Source organism: Pezoporus occidentalis, unplaced genomic scaffold (assembly GCF_034315485.1).
Source record: "Pezoporus occidentalis ecotype Australia unplaced genomic scaffold, CSIRO_AGI_Poc_V1 ctg106, whole genome shotgun sequence".
Classification (NCBI taxonomy): domain Eukaryota; kingdom Metazoa; phylum Chordata; class Aves; order Psittaciformes; family Psittacidae; genus Pezoporus; species Pezoporus occidentalis.
This window is the reverse complement of record NW_026912843.1, coordinates 1,253,035-1,275,855: the sequence shown is the minus strand read 5'-3', so window position 1 is coordinate 1,275,855 and position 22,821 is coordinate 1,253,035. Positions and strand designations below refer to the sequence as shown.

Sequence of the window (22,821 nt, the reverse complement as noted above, 5' to 3'; positions counted from 1 at the left end):
TCACGACTGCCTTTAGGGGGCGGCCGCGAGAGAGCCGGGAGCGGGAGGGCCGGGCCGAGGGCGGGGCTGAGGGGGGTGAGCGCGGCGGCGGGAGCGGTGCGAGGCCTCCATTGAGCCACAGGTGGGCTTGGTGCCGCTCCCCACCGCTCCCCACCGCACCGCTCCGCTCCGCACCGCCCCGCACCGCGTGGCTGCACCGAGCGCTCCCCGCACAGCGACGGGCGGCGTTGGCGTGAGGGTGAAGAGCAAAAGGCTGTCGTGAAGAGCCCCTCGCGGGGCAATCGCTCTGCAGGAGCAGAGCAGCGGCCGCCGCCGAGCCCCGGTGACCCGCTCTGGGGTACGCGTCCGACCCCATAAGTCTCTGAAGCGTTTTCCAAGAACAACCAGTACCAAGGGGAAAGCTCACGGGTTTGATGAAGGCAGCGGTGGGTAGCATCAGGCCATCTTACACTGTCCTGGAGAATGACGGATGCCTTCGCCTATCTTAAAAACTGGGTTTTCTTTGAGAGTGATTTAAAGTCTTCTCGCCGCGTTTTAACATAAAACATACTGTCCGAGATACACATAGCCACACATCACTCTGCGGTTGCTCTTCCGAGGCTGTGCTGCATGGAGCACTGTACGCAGCAACTTCATGCAGCAATCTCTGTTAACGTTAGAGATTTGATAAGCTTTTCCTGATGCTAACACTTCCACAGCTTACAGTTCACATGTCCCAGGGTAGAACATGCACAGGATTCTATAACAAATCCCTGAATTCAGAAACATTCATGTATGATTTAGCTGGATGATCTTAAGGCCCTTTCCAACCCTAACTATGATTCTATCATGACAGAAAGCAAAATACCAGAGCAGATGCACTTCAAACACCGCAGGCACCCTGGGGAATGGCAGCTCTGCCAAGCCAAGGGATGGGCCACGCTCAGAATCCGCCTTTTGATCCAGGGCACCGGAAACCAACATGAGCGGAACCTTGCTGGGCTGTGGCTGCAGTGGGAATGTGCCTGCCGCTTCATCAGCCCACGGCCCGTGCCAGAAGAGTTGTGGAACCACGCTTGTACCTGGATACGTGCAAGTCCCGTGGGATCCGGAGAGAATCACTTTCTCTCAGTAGTGTTAAGATACCTGGGGGCTACTTGTATTCCTAAAAAGCTGCCACGTAAGCGCAGTAATGTGAGTTAAATCGTCTACAACGCATGACACAGAAGCAAGTCGCTTGCAGACAGAGGTGGAATGTTGCAGTTCACCATGGCACGGGCTTGTGTATCACTTCCAATATTACATAGGTAAAGGTGACAGAAATCACGAGACTGAGGGACTGTTTAATTCCTCCTTGCTTGAATAGCTGGATCAACAATCCCCCCTCCCTTCTCCGCTAAAAAGCAGGTGGGCAAAGGAAAAGGGACTGCTTATCCATCTCAAACACAGATTTTTGTACAATGCGAACTGTTTCGTCTTCCCTGCATAGAGATCACCGAAAAACCCTTTTAAGCAGTCTGACACTGCCAGATCATAGATGGTTTGTACATTACTGTTCAGGATTGATTGTATAAAACCGACCCCCTCTGGACTGACAGCTTTCTACGCATCCTCAGAGCCTGAAGGTTTTCCTGACTGACAATAAAGTTTTCCTGATGCTCACACTTCCATGGTTTAAAGTTTACATGTTCTTTAATGAATCCCTGACAAGTCAGTCACTCTTGCAGAGCCAAGCTAACCACAGCAGCATGAGCTGTGCTACATCCTGCTCTGCACATCAACACGAGTGTTAGCCAGGCTGAAATCTGCCTGACTTCAGTGCCGCCTGTACTCTCGGATGCAAAGGCAAGGGACACCTAGCAAACAGAAATGACAGGGAGCAATTTGAATGCTGGGAGCCATTACTACAAAACAAAATAAAACCATGATTAAACAGAGTGCTTTGGCTGCTCGTGTTTCAGTGGTACAAGATCTATCCATGTTAACGTGTTTGTGTGGAAATCTTGGTTTCCGATTGATGAAATCCGATTCCTGTCCATAGTACTTTCTTGTATATTCACAGTCCAGCCAAACAATTACTTTCAGATCCTATGGAATGATTTTGTGATCATTGCCAACAGACTCTCCAATACGCTTGCCCTTTATGGTCTCACAAACTGTGAGGTATATCACACACTGTCAGAGTATCAATAGAGTATTACAGGGAACTTGCTAAACTTAATAGCACATAAAACTGTGCATGGAAAAGAGCTACCAGCACTTTTTGTCTAATCTACTCTGCATAACACTTCAACATCTCACAACACATTTGAGATAGTTCAACGTGATTACATCTATTAGGAAGCAAGAATACTGAATCACTAGTATATTAAACAACAGTCAGCATCAAAGCAGTGAAGACAATAGCAAATTTAAACCCAGTTTTGTTTCCCAACATTGAAATCAATGAAAAAAAAAGAAAAAAGGTGGATTACTAGGGATTAATGTGTTGGCAAATGGAGGGGAAGGGAAGACAAAGAAATGCTGAAGCATCCTACCTAGTACACTTCCACTGAGATTCATTAGGCAGCTTCACTGGACTTCTCCCAGAACTCCTGCTGTTACAATGACCCTGAAGCAAAAACATGTCAGCTTTCTATTTCTGGTCTTCCTTGCATTTGGTTGTCCAAGGTGGCAGAAGTACAGTTAAACCATATGAAGATGTGACAGAAATAGGCACACTGCTTCAGTTACTGCTTTAGAAAGGACACAAAATGAGTTTGAGCCTCCCTTCCCAAATCTAGGCTTTGTGTTTTGATTTATGAGCACCAGCAGAGAACACAAATTAACCAGAAATTGGGGGGGGGGGGAGGGGGGGGGAGTGTTGTTCATTACCATGTTGGGAAATTTGACTTCTAATTTACAGCAAGTTCACACCAAACATAACAGGAACTTGGAATACTAGCTGAAAATGTTTGCAGGGTGCTATGCAAAATTGTTAAGTAAATGTTTTAAGACAAAATAAGGGCTCTGTTTTATTTATTGACAGCTATTTATTGACATAAATGAATGTTTAGTAAATATGTACATCTGGCCTTAAGTAAGTTCACATTTTCTAAGCATACCAATTCAAAGAGTTCTGTATCAGCATGAAATACACTGTACTTAACTGACAGTTTTCTAGCATTCACAGGGAGGACCTGATGGCTATAACAGTATGTAAGGATGCTACAAAGCATGCCCTGCTCCCACGCCCCAGGAAGGTGGCTAAGAACCACTCAGCTTCTGTACTCTCTCAACAGTAGCTTCTCCCCTGCCACCAGCTACCCCAGAGGAAGGTGAGCAGGAGCACAGGAGGCAATGCCCTCATCTCCAAAGTGCTCAGTGGCTGAACTAACCTACCCTGCCAGCAAAGGGCACATCTCATCTTGTTAGTACTGAAGTCAAGGACCCTGTAGTAGCAGTTCCTTGCATCTGAAACCACACAGCATTCCTGAAAACAAAAGTACGATGTACTGTATTATACATCCTCGGTGCTCAGCAGTCTGTCGAATCCAACATCGAAACCCCACCACATTTTATTTGATAAACCATAATTTATTAGAGACTAGACTCTTACCTTCACAAGCTTTGAACATGGATGAATTCATGCTGCAGAAGAGGGCTTTGTAGTCTCATGAGTAATGCTTGCCAAGATGTAAGAGGGAGTTAAAACACATTCTGTATGTGGCATGAGAACAACCTGGAACAGAAACAGGCTACAATCTGAGTGGTAACTACAGTTCAAATAAATGATTACAGGAGATGAAAGTCTATTGAAATTGTTTGTCTCTGTTCTGAAATCTGAAGTTATAATAGCAGCAACATTTATCTTTCCATTTCCTACTAAAATACATCTGCTTTTTTGATTTTTTTTGGTTCACTATGTCCTGTGCTGTAAGGATTTAGTATTTTTTTTTTTTAATTTTATCTTTAACACAAAGGAACTTCAAGCACTTTTTACCATGTAATTAAGGCTCAGATACTGCTGGCCCTACTCCGGCTGAAGGCTATCTATCTTGTACATGTTTCAGAATTCAAGCCACAGAAGTCAAAATAATTAACTTCTAAATACACTTTATAGCAAAAAAAATCAACCATTACGCACATGGACTGACAAATTGAATATATAAAGAGGCACATTTAATAAATGTGATAACATACATATATTAAAGTGCATCTAAAATACTGCTTCCTGGCATTGTATTTCTAGAGGAATGCAGCAATAAATGTGGTATGACCTGCTGTATTTCTTGAGTTTCCTACTCTTGATTTTGGGACCATAGCCTTCATCATACTAGTGATCTCAGAAACAGGTAGCTCATTTCTTTGCATTTCAGCAAGCAGTGTTTCCTCTTACAATGTGGAAGATTGTTCTGTGTTACAGAAGAATCAGCAAACGGACTGATACAGAAACCTCAACTAGTAAGACACAGTTGGTATTTTGCAGATGAGACAAACTGTTTGTACACTGCACATACTATGCAGGGAGGATCCTATCAGCAAAACGTGGACATTTCTCAGTGTGGAGGGGAACTACCACTATGGAAAAGAATAAGTAGCAGATGTTAGGAGTAACAAAAATAAAGACATAGTCACAGTGAATGTTCCACTGGAATGTGAGCAAGGCAGAAGAATAAAGATATTTCTAAAAAGCAGAAAATGAAATAAATTCCTTATAAGCTTTACTTACTATATCACTGCCTACTCATGTGTAATTTAGAAATGGACTTTGATATCTAAAACCAAAAACTAGCAAGGAATACCATACCAATGCTGTAGGAAAAGCACAGAAGACAAAAATGTTCATACTAAGGACACAGCCAAAGGCTAGAGCTCCACTAGATGCATACATGCATACACTCAGAGGGATGGTGCTCACACAGGAATAGGCTTTTTTGTCCTTTAAAACCTGAAGATTTTCCCTAATCAGAGAACACCCAGTGCATGTGTAGAGGGATAAGGCATTAAATACTATATGGATGTCCTGTGAAGATCAAAAAGTCTGCCAGCAAAGTCACACACTAAGTCAATTTAATTGACACGGAAGAGTTTTGGTCTGTTTGAAGGTTTTACTTCTGCAGATTTTTAATTTATGTTATTAAATTCAGAGTGAAGGTATCTTTCCATTCTGACTCATATCCTAATTGACTGAATGCATAAATGTGAGATCAGCTGCCACACAGTTACGGAAAGAAAAATAAACCTAGGAAGGGGTTCTAATGGAAAAGAGCAAACCACCGTAAAGCACAAGTGTAGATGCAGCAAACAAAATATGGCACTTCCATCCAATCTGGCCTGCACAATAAGACCGTAATTTTCTTTTTAAATAACTTCTGAAATGATTAAGATGAATGCACATTTACCTAATTAATTGCCTGCTTTAGTTACCACAAATTCATTTTGAATGCCACGCATGTGAAAACCTGATAAGCCATTAATGTGCAATATGCAGGACGCACAAAGAATTGAAAGGACGACAGCGCATGAGCTGAACAATACAGTTACGCTTTGGTACTAATTTTTCCCTCAAGTGAATTAAAAGCCAGTACTATGCAGCACGGGTAGGATTCCAAAATTACCTTTCATCTCACCTTTGTCAATGAACACTGAGCTGGTTTATAAACTAAGCCATAGAAAGTGTCAACTGCAACATAAAGAATTAAAACGCAACAATTTTATAAGCAAACTATACAATGTAAATGTGAAAACATCACTGCACATATGCTTGCACATACAAGCACATATTTTAGATATTTATATATATAATCATAGAATAGTAAGGGTTGGAAAGGACCATAAGATCACTCAATTCTAACCCCCCAGTATAGAAATTGTAGACATTCACTGCAAAATTGCATTCTGTCGTACTACCTTTACTACACCGTGTACAAATCAGTGCAGGCCTCAGAACTAACCCAAGTACAAAGTTTTACATTCTTTCTCAAATTATAACCAGATGTCAACATTTCAGTCCCAAATAATCTCCTAGAAGACACAAGTCACAAATACTGACTACCTCATTGTCTATAAACCAGTAGTAAATGAGTTGGGACTCGAACAGAGGAAATACACTATTAATTCCATGATCAAAACGACAAAAGTTCATATGCATATAACATGCTTTTTAACCCAAAATCTTCTGTCTCAGATACCTTTATATAACAGCACTGAAGACACAATGCTACGTCAACATTCTTAGACATTTTTAAGCAGTTAAGCATTATTAATTCCTGAAAATCATGCTTAAAAGAGAGAGACTGGATGTATGCCCACAAGTATTACAGAGATGCACCTAACTTTGGTCATTCTCACTGCAATTACATGCAGCAAGCCCCACATTTAAAGCTGTTTGGCCTCTTTCGTGTCACTTCTTGCAATACTGCCAGATACACTATTATAGCCTTCAACGTTCTGTACAGGTTTTGTGACATCTCTGTTCATGGGTCGCTTTAGAAAATTATTCCCATTTCGCTCTTTGTAGTGAGTTTAGTATCAGCCATTTGCTATGCAATGAAAATTCTGCCTAAGAATTTTTAGCCTAGAAAAAGGAATAAAATACAGGGCAAGTGATCTGAAAAATCCAAAGAATAAATTTATTAGAGTGTATCATACTGTGAAAGTTGGCCTTGTTGCCCATTAAAATCATGTGAAATGGACAAACTATTGTTCAATGAACAGCCAAAGAAGATCCTCTTCTCTTTTTACACATGCATAGAATTTAGACAGACTCTCCTTCACAGAGATTGAAAAGCCTGAATGTCCTTACACATAACCACACAGTAAGGCCAAGTGAGAAAGGACATTTCTCTTGCATTGAAGTTGACTGTATCTGCCAATAACATTGTGCTCAATTCTTGATTAAATCTGGTCAATAGAGTGCACAATAAAGGGTAGCCCAATGTATTTGCTGCTCTCTGGTAATGTTCATTTTGAGTTTCACTAGAGAACTTCAGTGCTAGCTGAGGAAATTTAATATTGTAAAAATCATTCTGTAGTAAGTTCTGTATTGAGAGAAGCACTCAGTCATCATCTGTATAATGATCATTTATGCCCTGAAATATTCTTATGGCTTACATAGGATAAAGAGGTTGGAAAAGACCTTTAAGATCATCAAGTCCAACTGTTAGCCCAGAACTGCCAAATCCACGACTAAACCATGTCACTATCAGTATAAATATATAACCATCTGAAGAAGTGCAGCTGCTTTAGTTCCTCACTAGGGAGGAGAAACTATTTCAGAGGTTCCTAATGTCACAGGGCAATTGAGAAAGGCCTCTGTTCCAGCCCACACTTCGTGGACTCATAAAGACTAAGCAATATTGCAGCACAACCTTAAGCACATCTTCTCTACTCTCGGATGTAGAGCCCACTATTAATCAGCTGGACATAAAACACACATCTGAATGTTTTCCAAGAGCACATCTTTATAATGTTCCTAGTTAAAAATACTGGAAAACAGCTATGCAAAATAAGGATACCAGGCTACCCACTGTATTTTCATATTGTCAGGAAGAATAGTGCATCACAGTGACATGTTTATATGATGTTGTGAATTGAGCTCAAAGTAATGGCTGTTAGCATGATGTAACTACTCTTAAATTAAAAAGTTGATGTGAGTTTTTATCTGTTTCATTAAGTGCTATACTCCTTTCAGAGACCACAGATGAATAGAAGCTGAAAGAAATCGCTTTCCCAATGTGTCTTTAAAATCAACAGGTCTAAAAGATGAAGATGCAAGACGGGCCAACAGGTTTAGGTCTCTATCAGTATTTCTGGATAAGGAATTGGCTGGATGGCCGCACTCAGAGAGCTGTGGTCTCTAGTCTCATGAGACACATACACTCCAGCCCACACACACACAGTCGTGCATGAGCTCCGGAGACCCAAAATAAGAAGGACAAGGACCTGTTGGAGTGAGTCCAGAGGAGGCCACGGAGATGTTCCAAGGGCTGGAGCAGCTCTGCTCTGGAGCCACGCTGAGAGAGCTGGGCTGGGTCAGCCTGGAGAGGAGAAGGCTCCTGAAGGGGAGACCTGAGAGCAGCTCCAGTGCCTGAAGGGGCTGCAGGAAACCTGGAGAGGGGCTTGGGACAAGGGCCTGTAGGGACAGGCCAAGGGGAATGGCTTTAACCTGCCAGAGGGGAGACTGAGATGAGCTCTTAGGCAGAAGCTCTTCCCTGTGAGGGTGCTGAGGCGCTGGCACAGGGTGCCCAGAGAAGCTGTGGCTGCCCCATCCCTGGCAGTGTTCAAGGCCAGGTTGGACACAGGGGCTTGGAGCAAGCTGCTCTAGTGGAAGGGGTCCCTGCCTGTGGCAGGGGTTGGAACTGGATGAGCTTTAAGGGCCCTTCCAACCCAAACCATCCAGTGATTCTATGATTTGAATGGCCTAGCAAAACAGGAAGACTTTCGAACTTCTAATACATTATAGATACTTCATCATGTAGATGCAGAACACTCATCCTGTATTTTAAGTCACTCTAAGGGTAATTGTGCTTTAAGCATTTAATTTATTGGAATAATTTTCAGGTTTAGAGGTTGTTTCTTTTTCTTCTATAGAACTGAAACACAGCAAGAGAATCTGTGATGTTCCACACTGAAATGCTACAAGGTTTTTTAGGAGTTCTGTAATAACCCTCTTTCCCATCCTTTACAAGAGTGCTCTGGTAAAGTATTCCTCTTTTCAGTGTGAAAGAAAACTAATATAAGGTACATAAACTAAATTAAGTTACTCCTGCTTACACAATATTTCTTTACTTAAGGATTAATATTAGAGCTTTTTAAAAGTAATGTAATAGCTTATGGAACTCCCCAAACCATATACCTCTAGAAGTTACACAATCAGCCATTGACCTTTGCTTGGTTGTAGTTCCTTCTAAGCTGTTCACTTGAATTTGAACGTAAGTCATTTTGCAATGGTCTGGGATGAAAAACCCAACCCCTTCACAGGATAACTAGTCTAGCTTGTGAGTGAAAATCAAACCAGAGCATGGCAGATGTATGACACGTCATGAGAAGGGAAATTAGGGCTGAGATAAGAACCCTTAAAGAAAGCTTTCTCTTAAAACAGGATATTAGGTCTTGTTCAAAATGGATTTAGCTGGCTTATTTCGCTGATGTTAGCTCTCACCTAGAAATGTGGGCAGCACTCTAAGGGCATACCTCTTTCTCTGCCATCTGTTACGACAAGGAGACACACAACTTGGACTCACTTCACGCCCTCGCCAGTAAATAAGCAAATAAATAACTTAGACATCTGAGAGGACACTTTCCAGGAGAACACTGCAGTATGAGAACTGCCGCCCCCCACAACACCTGCTGTCTCTATAGCATACAAGGGAACTCACACTGAAAACACAGGTGGGTTCCTCTACAGGAGGAATCCTAAAATGATAACTAGTTGTGAGACAGCATCGTTGCTGCCAACCCGGAAAGCGATGGGGGAGATTCTTATTTCAATGCCTAAGATTTTATGTATAGAAAACCTATTTGTTATTTGTCCTGTGTGCACAGCAATTTTCACTTTCTGTCAAGGATTCGTGATGCTTTCCATAAGCCTCTTTCTCACATACCAAAATCCATGCATAAGTCAATGCTAAACATAAGGCAACAAGAGTGACTGGGAAAGTCAGATGCTTACACATCTTGCAACAAATCCAGCTTTATCACGGAATTCAGAGGAGCTGAAATTAATTACCCAGTTATATATGTAATTAATGTAGATTTTCTTTGGAGATTGGTTATTTTTTACAGAAATCCTCTGTTTTGGTTCCATGTACAGGGAAAAGATTGAAATGCAAGGCAGAACAGCCAACAATTTAGATTAGCTGAGTCACTGTATTGCAGCAACAGTCCTCTCTCAGTAAGAAGCAAATAGATTAGCTAGCTTCACCCAAGAGATGAGGGCATCACCATCACCAAGGAATACGATTAGAAACAGAAGCCAGAAGTCTTGCATCTTTAGTAGCAAGGACATTCAGTCATATCCTTAAAAACAGAAATAGCATCTGCATAATACAGAGCTGATTAACAGATGCAGTGCAGTAAAGGTTATGTCATAAAAATAGACAAGTTCGCTGCACACAAGGAGTGTCAGTCAGTGCTGTATTTATGCAATAAGTTAACCCTTAAATCTGATGTCTATCTGCAGGAACCCTTTACTGTTCCTTACAGCCCTCAGTCCATTAATGAGGTAGCACAGCCTTGTCTTTTACCTAGTAGTGGGTCTGAAGGCTCACTAATAGTTTTGATTATAGCTCTTAAAAAATAAACTAAGATAGGATGATGAATTAGGTTGAGTTATCTGGTTTGAGTGCTAGCATCTTGCACCATACATTAGGCTTCTAAGACTTTCTGTGGTATTAGTATTACTACAGGAGTAGTCATTCACTAGTACTATTAAATAGTATTTGTGGTTTTCAGCAGCTGCTTCTATATGGTTTCTTCATGTTTCAGCTGGATGTCTGACAAGGTGTTGTCTTTTCACATGCATTTATGATTTAGATGGTTGCACTGCTATACTACTGCATCATTTTTAGGCCTGAAATGACCTCGTGTGTCACCTGCAACACAGAGGGAGTACTTTCAATGCAGTTAAGCACACAATACCTGCAATATCTCCCTGTCAAGTAGCTCTCTCTCACATTAGATGGATGATGGATTCACAGAAGGGCCTCTTAAACTGTTCAGAGTTCTATAGTTTTAAAGAATTCACCTCTGGTAAAAGTAAATAGCTAGGAAAAATAGATCTTCGTGTCCTGACTCGGTGAAGTGTTTCTCTTTTATTCACTCAGGCCACTAAAAGCTGCATTTCCCTGAACAACCAATTCATTCCCAGGGTTCCGTATCAAAGAGCAGCAAAGAGAATACAAATCCTAGACAACTATCTCACCAGGTTAAGAGGTTTAAGCCATGCAGGGTACCTAGATGGAGGTGGACATGCCAAGTCTAGTTTGTTTCATGCTGCCTGGTCTCCTGACAGACACACACAAGGTGGTGCCCCAGTCTCTGGCATGCCACCACACAGGCAATTTCTAATTGCACCTGAACCCCAGCTTTGCAAATGCATTGAATTTTGTTGAGGGGAGGGGATGATAATTACAGCACAAAAGGAAACGTAACATTACTCTCACAAAGGAAAGGAAAGTGCCCATGGAGGTTGTGAATGCCCCGTCCCTGGCAGTGTTCAAGGCCAGGTTTGACGAAGCCTTTAGGGATGCTGAGGAGGGACTCTTCATTAGGGACTGTAGTGATAGGACAAGGGGTAATGGGTTAAAACTTAAACAGGGGAAGTTTAGATTGGATATAAGGAAGAAGTTCTTTACTGTAAGGGTGGTGAGGCACTGGAATGGGTTGCCCAGGGAAGCTGTGAATGCTCCATCCCTGGCAGTATTCAAGGCCAGGTTGGACAGAGCCTTGGGTGAGATGGTTTAGTGTGAGGTGTCCCTGCCCATGGCAGGGGGGTTGGAACTGGATGATCTTAAGGTCCTTTCCAACCCAAACTATTCTATGATTCTGTGATTCTATGAAATGCAGTGGAGTGATCAGAGAGGGGCATGGTTCTGTTGCCCACTCCATCACTGCTCCCCTGGGATCACTGGGGTTTGTATCCACATACACAAGATGTGAACAGCGCTTACTAGTTTTTGCAGTAAAATCCAGTACCCCTGGGGGGCTGAGGGAAGGCAAGTAGAGACTTGAAAATATTCCTGCCTTTCCCATACAAAGTCACGTTTCCTCACTTGGCGAGTCTTGATCAAGTCGGGAAGCAAATTTTTAACAATGTTTATGAATCCCAGGAGAATAAAAGTTTTGTTGAAGAACAGAAGATAACTTTTCTTGTGAATCTATGTCAGCTTGATGGTAAGGTGCAACCTAGCACCTTATCATCACGTACACTACAGGCACCTACACTACAGCAGCAGCTCATATGAAAAGGCATAATGCCACATAGGTACAGAAGGTAAGAATACAGTCTGATCCACAAGCACACATTACAGGTCTGCAAGCTGGGCATTCAGTCAGTAACTAACATATAACAAACTACAAGATCTTTTCCTAAAACACTAGAGATGAAGGCACAATTCTTAAATTTATGTCAGAGAAGTGATTTTCAGATTTGTGACAAGTCACAGTTTTGTGTCATAATATAACAGTATGTGCTTTGTAACAAAGCTGATGAGAACAGATTGGGCAGTTTTGTGTGATTGTAAAGTCAAGTGAAAAGTATTACCTGGTGGACAGCACACAGGTACACCTTCATTATATTCCAGAGTCCAGGCTTTACTTCACCCAGAGACAGTCCTGCCAGGTGTCAGGGCCATATAGAGTCCTGCAAGATGTGAACACAACGAAAAAGGTGTCAGTAACTGTGCTTGAGACTTCAGAAAAACAGAATCAACTTATAAAGAGAAGTATTCCATCATTTCAATAGACATTACCAGGTCAGCCAGGATACCTTCCCTGTTAACACTGCTAATAACTTGTTTGGATCATGAAGATCTGTTCCATATAATGAAGATAAGATATATACGGTCCTGTCTTTACCAGGTTACTGTGGTTAATTGGGTTGAGCCTTTCACAGCTAGTAGATGCTGCACTCAATGTAACTGCATTAATGCCTAGATCTTGAGTCATCTACTTTGTATATTTCTCAAGATAGCAGTTCTGTTTTACTAAGCAACTTGTCTGTCATAGCCAAAACAGATGATATATCCAGTATATCTACAAAAACATTAGTAGACTGTCATTTGGAATATGCTATTAGTTGTGCTAGCTAGCAAACCGATTTAAAGCACAGGTCAGAAATACCCACTGAAATTCTTCATGAACCAGATGGCTCAGTCATAGTGCTGCTGCATGTTACAAACAGAGCTCTCGTTACACCAGTGTCCTGGGAATGATGTTTCTCTCAAACATGGGAACAGGAGGATGATCCCGAATTTCTGCATTTGATGTTCAGATACTTATAAATGGGAAACAGAAAAGCAACCATCATTCATTTCATTGAAACTCACACATGAGCAAAGGAACCACTTACCAGTCAATCAGAGTGCTTAGCTCCAGTTGTGGGTTATTCCACATGGTGTGCTTTTCCAGTTTGCCTTCACCGGGTGCCACTCACGGACAACCATCCTGGTTTGCTTGATCCATAGCTATTGTACTTGTGGCACAGAGAGACAGGGAATGGCAGAGAAAGACAAAACAAGGTCTAAACAAGCGGCTGTTGGGAGAGGTTCGATAATAACAGTGGAAGTGCAGTTAAAAGTTGATTTCAAACTGATAATCCAAAACATCCATTGCAAAAAAAAAAGTTAGGAAGCTTAAACAAATGCGTTAACAGATGCATAAAGGTAATCACAAATAATTCTTGCAATAGATATAGATTTTACAATGGTAAGCCACCTCAAGGTTGCCCTCAGTTACTGGTGCCCCCAGTATACCTGTTCACACAAGGGGTAAGGGGAAAAAACAAAACCTGAAACAAAACCAGACCCCAGCACTAACAAAAAACCTTTTCATTCAGAAGCTTATTGGCAATTAAGGCAAAACTGGTTTCTTAGAAATTCACTTGAAGGGTAGTTTTAAGTAAATTTTGTATCCCAAAATTATAGAATCAAAGAACGGTTTGGGTTGGAAGAGATCTTAAGGACCATGTAGTCCCAACCCCCTGCCACTACATGAGGTAAATGAACACTTAAAGAGAAAAATTAGAGAATTAATGACAGATGGGCTGGAAACTACAAGATTCTATATTGTAACTCTGTATAACTCCATATTCTGATACTGTATTTCACACCTGGAGAGGTCTGTTAACGGTCAAGTTAGGCCTGTACTGTGGGCTCAACAGGGAAAGAGAAACAGCCCTGTGGATCTATGCAACGGGGATAGAAGGAAGAACAGGAAGGGAGGACAAACAATAACATAACTGCAAAAACCTGGGGGTGCACCAAAGAGAAAAACCTAGGGAGGAAGCACTGGGAGGTTCTGCTGAAGAGGATTGCACAGCGGTGGTGGTACAGACTGGGGGACAGTTCATGAAGGTTTGGGAGGTGCTGCTTCAGTGCGTGTGTGCACTTGTAGAATCGTAGAACCATAGAATAGTTTGGGTTGGAAAGGACCTTAAGATCATCAAGTTCCAACCCCCCTGCCATGGGCAGGGACACCTCACACTAAACCATCTCACCCAAGGCTCTGTCCAACCTGGCCTTGAACACCACCAGGGGTGGAGCATTCACAGCTTCCCTGGGCAACCCATTCCAGTGCCTCAGCACCCTCACAGGAAAGAACTTCCTCCTTCTTTCCAGAAGTACTCAAGTTCTGAGCTAGAAACAGAGCACTTGGTGGCTGCTGTAACCTAAGGCAATATCTGCCGGCCCTGTCAATCAGTTTGTTCAGAAAGGTGTGCTTAACTTCTGAATTTGTAGCTCTGTTCTCAAGTACTGGCAAAACTTGACTTGAACCAGGCTGATGCAAATTGCCTTCCAAGATTTGAAGCAAGTTCCCAGTTTACTTCTACAGGCAACAGGAGGAACAGAGAAAAATAAAGGTTTTGGTGTATAAACCTATAAAATTAATATTTTTTTAATTACAGCAACTAAAGTAAGTGAAATAGAGGAAACAGCTCACTCATCCAAGACAAAATACCTAAGGAGATACTACGAAGTGCATAAGAATACTGTTTATTAGGCTGCTTTAATAAAAAAAGCATTTAAAATTCTAACACAATAAAATTGTAACTACTTGTCCTGGGTTCAGCAGTAGCAGTCATTTTTCCCCTTCTTGGTAGCTGGTGCAGTGCAATGTTTTGACTTTCAGCTCGGGAACAGAGCTGATAACAAGCGATGTTTTGGTTTGGCCAAGGACTTTGTGAGCCTCATGCTCTGCCAGGGAGGAGGGGAAGCAGGAAGCAGAGACAGGACACCTGACCCAAACTGACCAAAGAGGTATTCCATACCACAGCACGTCATGCCCAGGATGTAACTGGGAGTTAGCCGGAAGGGCTGGGGGACTGCAGGGTTGGAGGAGGTATCGGTCAGAGCTTGGTCGGGCTTGGGGGGCGAGTTATCGGTCGGCTGGTGGTGAGATGATGTATTCTCTTCCCTTGTTATTTCCTTTATCATTATTATCATTGGTGGTAGCAGCAGTGATTTGTGTTATACCTTAGTTACTAAACTGTTCTTATCTCAACCTGTGGGAGTTGCATTCTTTTTGATTCTCCTCTCCGTCCCTCCGAGAGCAGGGGGAGGGCAAGAAAGGGGGGGAAGTGAGCGAACGAATTACCTGACTGGGTTTAAACCACGACACTACTCAAGTTTGTCAAAATTAAAAGGAGATTGAGACAGATGAGACAAAACTATCCTCCAGTATTTGCTGAAGGCAGAGGATACACAAATCCTACTTACTCCATACTCTCTAGGTTTGTCCTGTCCTTGCTTGGTGAACTAAAAACCTCTGCTTCAGTTTCAGTGTACTTTCCTGGTTGTTTCATGCCAAAATCAAAAATAGATAGGATTTACTGGAAATCTGCATTTAAAAATCATTTTACCTTGCTTCATGCTAATTTCTCACAGTTGATGGATGTGGGAAGGCAATAGAAAAAAGCCTGCAGCTTTGTAATACATCCCTTTTGCCCTTCATTCAGCTCAGTCAGCCACGTCACCTGCACATTTTGTGCATGAAGAGGCCACGTCTAAACCAGAGCTGAACATTAGTTTTGCCTGATTTTTTCTGATCATTTAATTGCTAGTGATGTGTTAAACAGGATATCTTACTGCATTTAAACCAAAGGCTTCACAGGTCTCTTCAATCACGCAGCTTGATTTTACGGAAGAAATCTGCTGAAACCTGCTCCCGAAGTAAAATTTGCTTCACTAATAGGAAAGCACGCATGGGTTCTGTGACAGTAATTCCGTATGCATTAAGAGAAGTTAAGACATAATGAAAACCAACCCGTGCTCGGTGGAAACACGCAGACTGACAGAACATTACTAGGCCAGTCACAGGAGTTTAATGGCAGTCAATGGGAAGAGAAGCTTCCATTAGGCAGTAGAATCTTACTGTAATTAAGCTGCACATGATGAAAGCCAGTCCCTGCAAACCAGTAGCACACCCTGAGTGATGGATTTAACTTCACTGGCTATTGAGGAATGAATGTCTTTGGAAGCAGAACTTACTGAAACGTTGTAGAAACATGCTGCACATGCCTATCTGTGTGAGCACAAAATGAGATTTGCTGCTGGCTCTGCTCTGCATCTTACTGCTCCCATTTGCTGGTCCTGCTCTTATGTTGTACGTTATCATTAAGAGAGAAAAATGTCTGTGAAAGCATTACCTCTGAGATTCCTTTCATTACAGCCTGCAGATAGTAGCATAATAAAAGTCATCAAGTAGACTATTGGTAAAACCAACTAGAGTAACCTTGTCAAAAACAAGGATAAGCCACTTAAAAACCGTGTAGATAAGAAGTCTAGGTTTTATACTATCAGTGACCAGAAGATTCCAGAAGCTTAGTTTTCAAGCAAAAATAGAAACAGGAGAAGTTCAACTTAAATACAAAGATTGAGTTTTATATATTTGCATAGAAAATATAAGGGAGTGGGGGGAAGAGGCATTTTCTAGTTTCCCTAGGAAACTCACTATTACACTTGGTCCATCCTCCCAGCTTCTGTTGTGAACCTACCAGCCCTGCCAAAAACCTTTTTCTACTTCTGGCAGTATATTCCATTAGCGAATCTCAGTCTGGAGGCAGACTGGAAAGTTCCACAAGGTTCCAGTGCTGTTTAGATGTTGGAGAAATGTGCCTTCAGATAAGATATGAGACCGCAGATGCAAAGCTACCAGCTGTTACAAAAGCAGCAAAAAACGTGTGTTACTAGAACTAACATTAATAAGGGAGCCAGGGGGATTTCATGGACACATTAAGCTGATTTAAGCTGAAGAGATTTGGTTCAAAGAAAATTTCTAATATTTCATAAATGAAGTATTCAGTGGAGTACTTTAACATGCCCATGACAATTACTTTGCCCTGAATAATCAGCTGATAGGTGATGCGGATGCGCTGCCTCCAGTTGCACTGCAGGATGAGTCACTAGCTGAGATAAAGAACAGAGCCCCAGCAAGACTGCTAAAAGCTGTAACATGCTCAAAGTGTGCCTACTCCAGTGATACAGCAAGAATGATACCCTCCTGTCTGGCTGGATTTTCAGTGTACTTCATCTTCTCCTGTGTAGTCAGTGCCTAGTGTGTTTTCTCTCTGACAAGCCAAATGAGCTACTCAGTAAAAAATGCTATAAAACCTTTATTTCATGCCTTTGTCTATCATTTTCAGACATGTTTATGGCATTTCACATCAGCTCTTCTATGGGAAAACCTTTAGAAGAGAGTGTGTTTGTATAGACATATGTAAATAATGCATAGGCATAATTATAAAACAATGAGTGACTGAAATTGCAATGCACAGCAGGTAAAAACCACACACTTGTGGAGAGAAGTCCCACTGGAAATGTGACTCTCTTAAAACCTCATCCATTTAATTACAAGCTATGGATATTGCACACATCTCAAACAAACACATTATCAGGAGTGATGAGAAGGGAAGACTGACTCCACACACAAAGGTTCTGTCCTATTTTGACCTGCTCTTTATCACCTCCCTTCCAGCCCTGTGTGAGGGTGTGTGTACAACAAGGTTACACAGAGATGGGGACTTATACTTCCTAACTGCTGCACAGCACAAGAATCTATTGATGGGTTCCCACACCTTGAGTGTATGCTCAGGGAGGGCTGAGAGATGCTGGAATAGAGAAGAGGATGAACAACTGCCCCCACTGAGCTAGAGACAGCAGAGACAGCTCCATCATGCCAAACGGCCCAAGTACAGAGCATTTCTCCAGTAACTGTATTTGAAGGCATGATAATATTTGTTCATGGTATGACAGACAGTTACAGGATCATGTACCAAGTTATGGCTATTCAAGATGTAGGTACCTGAGTCAGTAGGACTCTAACTGCATCCTTAAAATGAAGGCTTCATTAAAGATCTTTCTCAGTCATTCCTCTCCCTGTCTTCAATGACAGGTCCAAGCCAACTAAACGCTCTCATTATTTCTTTTGGATGTATGCTATGCTAAAAGAAAAGTCCCTGAAAGAATGGAGGCATTGAGACCTCAGTTAAGGATAGATCTTGTGAATTAACATCCACTTTTGATACGTAATCTTTGTGAGAAGTTCATGGAAATAGTTTTCAAATAAATGGATTAATATCATTAATACTTCACAGCTCATTTTCATTATTTTCATTTCATCTTTCAGAAAGCATTCAATTATTTCAAGCTGCTGTATTCTTCCATTCCAAGTTCATTCTTGCCTCTGAGGGTTTATGCTGATTTTTCTTTTCAATAATCTTGTCCTAGTGCAAAGAAGTGTTGAAACATTGACAACCAACTTCACAATATCTATCCCGTTTATTTGTATCCCATCTCCATTTTCAATATTTTATGGCTGTAGAAATGATACACCCCAATCAAAAGGAAGTGCTGACAATTTTACTTGCAAGTATAATGAAGGCAGTCCATGCTTAAATGCAGCTATATCCCCCTGGTGTTTTGCCTGAGTCACTTAGCTGAGGATGGTTTAAATCAGTTTGGTTTAAGCTTTAGTAATATAAAAAAGTTCTGTAATCACAATCAAGTGAACCTGCACATTCTCCACAGTCATTTCTCACCTTCCCTGCCAGCAAGATGAGCTTCACCTTGACACTTTCCTAAGAGCATCCCTCAAATCAGGGTAGCCAGAAAGGGGTAAAAGAATAAATCACCACCCACAAGAGACCTCCAGTCCCAAATGTAGCACACGGCTTCTAGTAAAACCTGCTCCCTTTGTAATAAACTTGAGATACCCATCAAAGCATAGACATTTGTGACCTCAGCCATCAGTCACAGCCCCTCAGTTTACCCCCTAGAGGGATCCATCCTGTCTTTTCACAACTTCTTACAAGTCCCATTAGGGAAATTCTAGTCTGATTGCAGTATTATTTCACTCTGTCTTTATGGCCCTACTGTTAGAACTCTAACGTGACTGCTCCATTAAACAAACTGATTGTAATATAGGTGGTCTAAAGAACTTATAGAATAATTATCCAAGACTGAAGTGATGATGGAAGGCTTTGCTGCATTGGAGATTTATAGAACTAAAGCTACACTTAAAAGAGGTTGGGAAGTTTTGGCAGTAAGAAATTTCCTTCATAGAATCCCAGCCTGGTTTGTGTTGGAAGGGCCCTTAAAGCTCCTCCAGCTCCAACCCCTGCCATAGGCCGGGACACCTCCCACTAGAGCAGCTTGCTCCAAGCCCCTGTGTCCAACCTGGCCTTGAACACTGCCAGGGATGGGGCAGCCACAGCTTCTCTGAGCACCCTGTGCCAGCCCCTCAGCACCCTATTCCTAATGTCTAAGCCAAATCTACCCCCTTCCCATTTAAAGCCATTATTTCTTATTTCATCATCTGATATTACTCCCAGGGGAGAAAAACTCAGGGGAGTTACTGACACTCAGACTGCTCAGTATTATCAATGTGCAAGAATATGACCAAATAACTCAGATGTATGGGTCAGCGCGAGACATTTGAATACACTTAAGTGTTTCAAAAAACCCCACGTAAGTTTCCTTAAGTGTAGAAGAGAAACAAAATACAAACCAACATCAAAGCCCCAAACCAATCAACCAAAAAAACCCTGTACACTTTCTCCTTCTTCCTTACCAGATTCTGCAGCCAAAATATACAGCAAAGAGGAAATACAGCCCAAGAAACAGTGATATAAACTGAAAGGGGGGGGAAGTTTAGGTTAGATATAAGGAAGTTCTTCCCTGTGAGGGTGCCGAGGCACTGGCACAGGTGCCCAGAGAAGTGGTAAATGCTCCATCCCTGGCAGTGTTCAAGCCCAGGCTGGACAGGGCCTGGAGCAACCTGGTCTAGTGTGAGGTGTCCCTGCCCATGGCAGGGGGTTGGAACTGGAAGGTGTTAAGGTCCTTTCCAACCCAAACCATTCTGTGATGCTATGACATAGTATTAATCAGTATTTTGAAATACGGAATCACTGCCTTTACCAAAGTCTCTTTTAAAGTCACATCCAACCAAGCACGGAGGGAGGAGTGGGCAATACAAATGTACTTCGTTCACATCCTGCAGCTTTTGCCTTGTAAGTAGACATTGAAATAAAACAGCCCATGTCAGAAATAATTTCCCCTTGAAGTAGCTCTGCAAACTCAGGAGCTGAAAGGGACTCAGGTAAGCATTCAGATGTGCTGGGATTGTGGTTGGTTGGTTTAGTCTGGAGTCCCCCAGGTCAGTCAAGCTGATCGTCACAAAACAGAACATACCAGTTCCCATTAGCCCAAAAGTAAATTTGCTTTTGGAAGTCATTTATTACAAATGGAACAGCTTTAGGGGCTCTTAGGGATAGTTATTAAGTGTTTATATTTTTTAAATCAGGCTTCATTTCAATGTTTAGCTATTGATTGATGCTTACAGATTGATACTGTCTCCTGCTGGTGTCATAATATAAAGCAATGAACCAGTGAAGATTCCTGTTCTTACATGAAAACAGAACCTAAAAATGGAATTTAAGTGAAAGCATAGCGTATTCAAGGCTGACGTCCAGCAAAGCACTGAAACACACACACATATATTCTCAATTAACTCAATGAGACTATGCCTGTGTCTTAAGCAGTTTGCTGGATTGCGGCCATCTACAAAACTGTTTCTGCCCCAAAGATTGCTCAAAAAGTCTCTATAGTTATCATGTCTGTCCTCTCTAAATATTTAATTTCCATTAAAGCCTATTCAGTACCTACCAGTTTCACTCCCAACCTATTTTGTAACAGTTTTCCTCTCCAGAAGCATTTAACATGTAGAGTTTATTTAAAATAAAGCAAATGAAGGAGGAAATGCACTAAAACATGTGGTTAGTGGGTGTACCTCAGCAAAGGTGTGTGGAGGCATGAGCCAGTCCCTGTCCTTCACTACTGCAAATCCAACACCGAAGGAAACCCTGCACATGGGAAGTTATCCATTAAAACATGGCCTGGGGGAGACCAGGAGCAACTTTAGAAGATGTAAATATCGACAAATCAACCCAGTGTTACCCCTTATTTCATAGAATCATAGAATAGTTAGGGTTGGAAAGGACCTTAAGATCATCCAGTTCCAACCCCCCTGCCGTGGGCAGGGACACCTCACACTAAACCATCTCACCCAAGGCTCTGTCCAACCTGGCCTTGAACACTGCCAGGGATGGAGCATTCACAACTTCCCTGGGCAACCCATTCCAGTGCCTCAGCACCCTCACAGGAAAGAACTTCTTCCTTATATCCAATCTAAACTTCCCCTGTTTAAGTTTGAACCCATTACCCCTTGTCCTATCACTACAGTCCCTAATGAAGAGTCCCTCCCCAGCATCCCTATAGGCCCCCTTCAGATACTGGAAGGCTGCTATGAGGTCTCCACGCAGCCTTCTCTTCTCCAGGCTGAACAGCCCCGACTTTCTCAGCCTATCCTCATACAGGAGGTGCTCCAGCCCCTGATCATCCTTGTAGCCTCCTCTGGACTTGTTCCAATAGCTCCATGTTGAGGACACCAGAACTGCACACAATATTTCTCTAGGAAAGTGAGAGAAGAAAGCATGAGGAATTCAGCACATCATCCCCTTCTCCTTCATAGACAGAGCAGGAGGTGCTCTCATCACAGGGAGCTGGGCAATGTCCAGTTTGGATCACTTTGTGGGGAAGCTGTAAGCAGCTGGGGGGGCATGGCGAGTCAGGGAAGGACAGACAGACACTGAAGTCTGATTAGTCAATATGGAGCAGAGAAGCTGGGAGACACCTCCATGTTTTCTGAAGCTGGACAACCTCACTGCTCCTTCCCTGATCCCTGAATAAACAGGGGAGCAGAGGCTGATGGGGGACTCGCCTCAGGCCTCCCTCACCTGCCAGTGCAGCCTCTCGCCTAGGTCCAGTTCTGCCTGATCAGATAAATCGGGCAAAGGCTGATTCATTCCTAAGTGCTGCCCTATCAGTGAAGGGGCTCTGGAGGAGAGATTGCTACCTGAAATTACAGCAAGTGTGGTGAGGTGGGAGTTCCCACGTGGCAAAAGCTTGTGAAATAACATTTAGGTCTTGCTTCAAACTCCTTTCTCAAATAATCCCAGGGGAGCCCAACATTAACCTGTAACAAGGACAGCTATTTGCACGATGCTAGATGGCAGGGGCAGGCTGGGAAATCCCATAAGCAGGCTCAGCCATTAGCTGGAATTGTTTTGAGACAATTGTTATGAAGTACTTGGGACAAGAACGTACATATGAGACATGAAAAACTGAGGCCTCTGTTGAGCTTGTAAAGTATATAGTCACAAGTACGTCAGAGTATTTACAGCACATGCTGCATTTGAAAGTAATTCAGTTTACTCTCGGCAAACAGACTGTATGAATGATCCCTGTGAGTGAAAGTCCTCAAAACACTGTTTCTGGGGAAAAGGGGGATAAAGGGTGGATAAAGAGTGATAAAGGTCCTCATCTGTCCTCCTCTCATGGCTCTACACCATAAATGGATGACATAGAAAAGAAATACGGAGGGCTTGCCATAGGGACACAACAAATGTCAGCACCTTTGCTTTCTAAAAATCTCTTAAACCTGAGAACTGTGAACTGATGTCAAGCTGCTGGACAGAATGTTTTTCAGTTAGTCCCAGTAAAACCATCAATTCCTTAGTGAAAAGCAAAGAAAGGTCGATCCTGAGTAGTTCTTCAGTTGCACGACAGAAGAAAAGCTTAGCTA

At 42.4% G+C, this 22,821-nt stretch overlaps 1 long non-coding RNA gene across 1 annotated transcript in view; it reads right to left on the bottom strand.

The window, feature by feature from the left end:
• Positions 1-3,248: 3,248 nt before the first annotated feature.
• The window catches only part of LOC134164719 (uncharacterized), a 58,575-nt gene continuing 39,002 nt past the window's right edge, over positions 3,249-22,821 (bottom strand). Inside the window, exons 5-6 of the long non-coding RNA XR_009965222.1 lie at positions 20,968-21,040; positions 3,249-3,451 (exon numbers count right to left, since the gene is read on the bottom strand). This is a non-coding gene — a long non-coding RNA (uncharacterized LOC134164719). The remainder of the gene's footprint in view (positions 3,452-20,967; positions 21,041-22,821) is intronic.